Below are 6,000 nucleotides of genomic sequence, written 5' to 3' on the forward strand. Positions count from 1 at the left end.
TCATAAATTTTCTTTTTATTATATTTATATTAAATTTTAATAATTAACTTTTTTATATTTATTATATTTTCATTTCTAGAATTTTTTTTAAATATTATTATATAAATATATAAATTAATATTTATTTTTAAAAAATTGTTTTTAAGTACATAAACATAGAGAAGTGATGTGCTAATGTTTAAGTAATGTAGAAAAAAAATTAATAGTGGACTGAGAGGGAAAATAAAATGAATTTTTTAAGTTTGTAAACATAAAAAATAAAAAGAAAATAATTTATTTCTTTAAAATTTTTAGTTAAAAAGTCTTTTATATAAATATGAAATTTTAAAATTTCATTTCACATGAAATTTTAAAGGTGCATATGAAACTTCACATGAATTATACATGAACATTAAATGTCAATATGAAATTTTGAAATTTTTTATATTACTTATAAAACTTTTTAAAAATTCTTATCATTTTTTTATGTTTTTAATATATTACACTAAATTTCATATTAATTTAGTATAATATATACAAGTATAAGTTGTATATTTACTTTTGATATGAAATTTAATATAAAAACTAATAAAATAAAATTTTATATAATTTTTTATAGTCATTTTCATATTAAATTCAAATACTGTATATAACTTATCAGCATAAATATCACATATATTAGAATATAAATCTTTTACATAATAAAAATTTCTTATAATATTAATTTGCAATTTAATTAATATTAATTAGAAATATTGAAAAAAACTAAGAAGCATTCAACAATTAGTAAATCTTACAGATTTAACCGTACCAATTAAAAATATATTTTTAATAAAAATCCTTCTTCTTACTCCTTAATTTTCAAATTTAACTTTTCTTTTTCTTCTCATTAATTTATTTACATTTAAAAATATTTGACAGTCGCGAAAAAATTAAATTCGGCCCGGCTATTTAAAGGTAAATCGCGGGGAAAAAAATTATAAGCCATTTAAGTTACGCGCGGATATAAAGAAGTTTAGAACAAATGAAATAAAATAAAATTTCCACGTTTACCTTTTCGGTTAAATATATATTTTACAATTAAACAAATATTTGAAGTTCTTATATATATATATATATATAAAATTCTTTTTCCTTATTTTTTTGTAGCTATTCCCAAAATTTATAACTCAATATTTATCTTGTTGGTTGACAACTTCTTCCAACATGTCAGTAAAAGAGAAGTAAAGCTTGTACAATTTTCCAAGGATAATGTAATTCTAAATCTTTTAGATTCTTTAAGAGCTTATTAATGTTTTAAGATGATATAATTTTCTTATAAAATATTAAAACATCACTCAGACTAGTTTCAATAATAAACAGAATCCTTTTACTCTATCAAATTACAAAATATTTATTAATAAAAGTTTGAGAAATGAATTTTATTAAAGGAAAAGAAATAAATAAAACTTTGGAACATTAATTAACTTTACTTTTAATAAAATTAAATGAAAATTAGAAAGTTCTATTTTGATTTTTTACTTTTTTTTTTCTTTATTAAATTTATTAATATTCTTCATAATTTTTATTAATGAGTTAATTATGTTCTTACCTTAAATTATATATTGAAATTTGGTAAATTTATAAATAGAATTTATCATAATTTAAATATTTATAATAATTATTTTATAAAATTTTATTTATAATGATTTTCATAATTAATATACTTGTTTGGTGACATTATACTAATTTTTAATTATTTAATAAATTCTAATCTAATTTAATTTAAATCTATGAGTAAAATATTGATCATTTGTTGTAATTATATATAAACAAAATAAATTAAAAAAATAATAATAATTAATTTTATAGATTTTACTTAAGAAAAAGTTAATCCTTTCTTTTAATTTTTATTTTACAAAATATAAATAAAATATTATTATTATTTTTTTCTTTTTTAGAAAGAATTAATAGTAGTTGGAGCTTGTGAATTATACTGAAATGAGAGAAATATATACAGAATTTGAGTATCATTTTTAAATTTTTCTTAAATGAAATTAATTTTTTAAAACGTTATTTAAATAAAGAGTAAAATCTATTCTAATTTCAAATTTAATTTTACTTAATTGAACAATTAACGTTTCTTCTTTACCACATGTTACTGGAAAGAAGGACAAATCCTTGTTGTAGATACTATAAGAGGGATGTGTCCTCCATTTTCACTTTTAAAAAGACTGCCCCATTTAATAAAACGTCCAAGGATTATATATATATATATTATCTTTAAAGTATTATTATTCTTTTACTTCAGACTCTATTTATAATTTTTCATCTGATAAGGTTAGTTTTATCTGAGGGGAGAATATCCCTTATTTTAAAAGGATTAAATGGGGCTCTTCCATTATCCTTTTCTTCCTTAAGCTGAAAGGAATAAGGCTTTTATCTCAATATAAGAAAGGTGAAAGAATTTATTAATTGATTTAATAATGTTTTCCATTAATATTTTGGATCGTTTTTATCTTAATCAGGACCTTGTCTTGCTTTCCTCAAAGCCTATCAATTAGTAAACAAATCATTTTTTAAAAAAATAATAAGTAAATAAAAGCTGTTACGCCGAGATGTTTGACGGAATTTTAATATAAGGAAATTAATTTAGTTACAAAAATAATTACGATCCAATTAACGAGTACAAAATTTTTACAAGTTAATGTTACAAGCTGTAATATAAACTTTCAGAATTTACGGAGAAATTTACTTACCAAAAAAGTTTGTTTTTTTCTTTTTCACTCTAACATTGTTAAATAAGACGTTGAAATTAATTATTCATCGAATAGAATTTAATACATTTTCTTATTGGAATATTTTTCAAAACAATCTTCTGATAAATGATACAAATAAAACACACAATACAATATTTATAAATGAATAGCATGATATAATAGCGTTTACTGTATTTTAAAGCATGATTGATTTATGTGGAATATTGGAAAATGTCTCCATATTCATCCGTCTTTCCATTCCTATATTTTATTGACAATTTCATATTTCTTCCCCCTCTTCCTATAAAGAAAAACAGCCTTAAAAATTACCTTTTATATCTTATAAAATTTTTACTCTATTTTTATCAATACAGTTTTTCTTCTGTAAAGTATTTTCCTTAAGATTTATTATTACAGGTTTATAAATATTGTATAATAAGTGTTTTCTTTTTTTTGGCAAATATTCTTCTACCTTTATAAACTAAATTTTAAAAAAGAAATTAAGGATTTATCGCCGCATTTTAATTAATAATACCGTATTTAATTAGGAGAAAGCATATTAGACTGCAGGGAGTTCAGCTTCCTCACAGTGTTGTCTCCTTCATAATTTCGGTTCCTTATTGTCTACTTCTGAACAGTCTATCTTACAGTAAACAGAGAAAATTGCACGACTTTGCCATCTATTTTGTTTATTACTTCTTCAATATCTGGATAATATTCGCTGTTTAACCCGATGTAACAGGGTGTACAGATTAAATTTTCGAACCAGCGTATAGTAATAGATTACAGTATCTCTAATTAGGAAGCTCGCAATATATACTGTTTATAAATTTCTTAGGAATTGTTTACATTTTACAAACAAGTAGTGGTGTGTGTGTGTATGTGTGTGCGTGTGTGTGTGTGTTATTTTTTCTATAGCGAGAGACAGTTCTGTCTAACAATCAAGTCATGTGTTTTAACGAAGGTAGTTTTATACAAGCATTATATCAAAACATATACACCCCTCTCACTTAACTACTGCAGTAGTAATTTGTTATGGTTGGTGTCAGATTTAGGACGAAAATTTGCATCCTCTGGAGCATAATCGAAAGATAAATGTATGGCTACCGAACAACAGCCGTTTTCCTAGTTGTCTAACAGCAATAAACTTTTCCATTTAATTAACCGGACCTCATTTTCATGATGATACATTATCGTAAGGTAGCGAAAATGAATTTTCCTGGGTAATATTACACAAAATGGAAATTATCTCCCTCCGGCAGATCAGACTCGATTGCTTACCTTGTCATGTACAGCCCAACTTATCTTAGACAAATTACTATATTGATAAATATGCATTCATACTAATAAATGACATTTTACTATTTTAATGTATAGGACTCTATTAAAATATTTATTCCCCAGGCCAGTCTTCATAAACACTTACTGCCATCTAGTGTTTAAAAAAACACACACTTACACACTATTATTACAATTAAACTTAAAATACTTGTTTTTACAGCTTAAATTTTTAAATGGCTTGAAATGTGTAGGAATAATTGTAATTAATTTGAATGCATTCTTTTGTTTCTATTACTAAATATAGACAAAAAGTTATTAATTACTACCAGGATAATTATCTGTCGAGATAATAGACTTTATGATCTATGTATTTGTTCTGTTCTCTGTTAGAAGTAATTAATAGAGAGTGAACATGTGGCAACGATGATGACGATAATAAAAAAATAATAACAATTTTCTTAATTGCTCATTTATATTAAATCACGTGACATTTTTCACATATTCTCAGTTTGTAACACAGAAGAATTCTATACGAAATAAATGCTTGAAATTGTTTCCTTCTTCAAATGAGTGAGAAGGAAGGGAAGAAAATAATTTTTTTTTTTATTGTACAAGATTATAAAGCACAAAAGAAATGGCTATAACGATAAAAATATGCATTATGTTTTTCAAAATTTTATTGTTACATATTAAAGAAGAGAGTGAAAAATGTTTCTGAAATACTATGATACATAAAAGATACTTTGCACCTATTGAAATGGTTCATAACCGTTGCTGTAGGTGGTGTGCCATAAAATTTTAAAGAATAATTGAAAAAATCTAAAATTAAACAGGATAATTAATATTAAAAAAAGAAAAAAAAACATTAATGTAGCATACACGTGTGGAAATATTTGATGCCGTCGTAAATTTGAATTCGTGAATATGTGCCACTAACGTAGAGAAGGTTGAGGTATTGTTGTAAAGTATAGAAATGAACAAAAGAAAATTTTTTAGAAAGAAAAGCTGATTAATGCTCCTATTAACAATTTAAAAAAATATTGTCTTTAATAATCAAGCAATGGAAAGTGAAGGAGTGAAAGCCTATATATTAAAAAAAAAAAAAAAAAATCTGGCAAGGGCTCTTCTACTTTCTCGACACTCCAACAGAAAGTTAAGGGATCAGGATATAAAATTTGTACTAGAATATTTAAGTAATAACAAAGGCTTAAAAGGAGTAGTAATTTTGTTAAATTATAATAAAAATCTCCAGTTAAACTTTAAAAAACACTATGAAACTAGCTCAAAGTTAAAATTGTTTAAGGCTTCGTGTTACGAGATCCTATTAAAAATAACTTTTATATTATTAATTATCATAAAAATGTAGAAAAAAAAGGCATAATTTTGAGAGTAGAGATGCGTTTTAAAAAATACTATAAATGACAATAACGAGGAAAATTGTCATTAAGTGCGACCCCACTCGAGATACAACAAATCACCCTTCTATCTTCCCATGTCCTTGACCTTTAACCACCAAAATTTAATGGCGTCAATGCCCGTTATAATATACAAGTTACCGTGCCAAATTTCGTGTCTTAATCTTTCCCCATTGTGAGATATTAAACACCACACAAATACACATAAATGCCTACACAAACACACACATTTTAATGAATTTTTTTGACTGAAAACGTCAAATTATAAAAGACCCGGTGGGTGAAATCTGACAGCAAAACAATACTTTCTCGTGTTACGACATAACAGCAGGGAAACTTAAAATAAAATAAATTAATTTTTAGTAAAGGAAATGCTCTTAAAATATTATTTATTATAACTTTATATACTTTAAAATATTGATATAATTAGAAATTAAAACGAATTTAAATATGAAATATTATAAGTAGGGAAAAATTTCAATAAATTTCGCTTTAAGTGAAATTTAGAAATGAACATTTATAATAGTTTATAAACAGGATTTTCTAACTTTAATTAACTTTTATGAGAGAATATCCGAGCGTTTAAT

Source organism: Centruroides vittatus, unplaced genomic scaffold (assembly GCF_030686945.1).
Source record: "Centruroides vittatus isolate TY-2023 unplaced genomic scaffold, ASM3068694v2 contig_93, whole genome shotgun sequence".
In the NCBI taxonomy this organism is placed as follows: Eukaryota; Metazoa; Arthropoda; class Arachnida; order Scorpiones; family Buthidae; genus Centruroides; species Centruroides vittatus.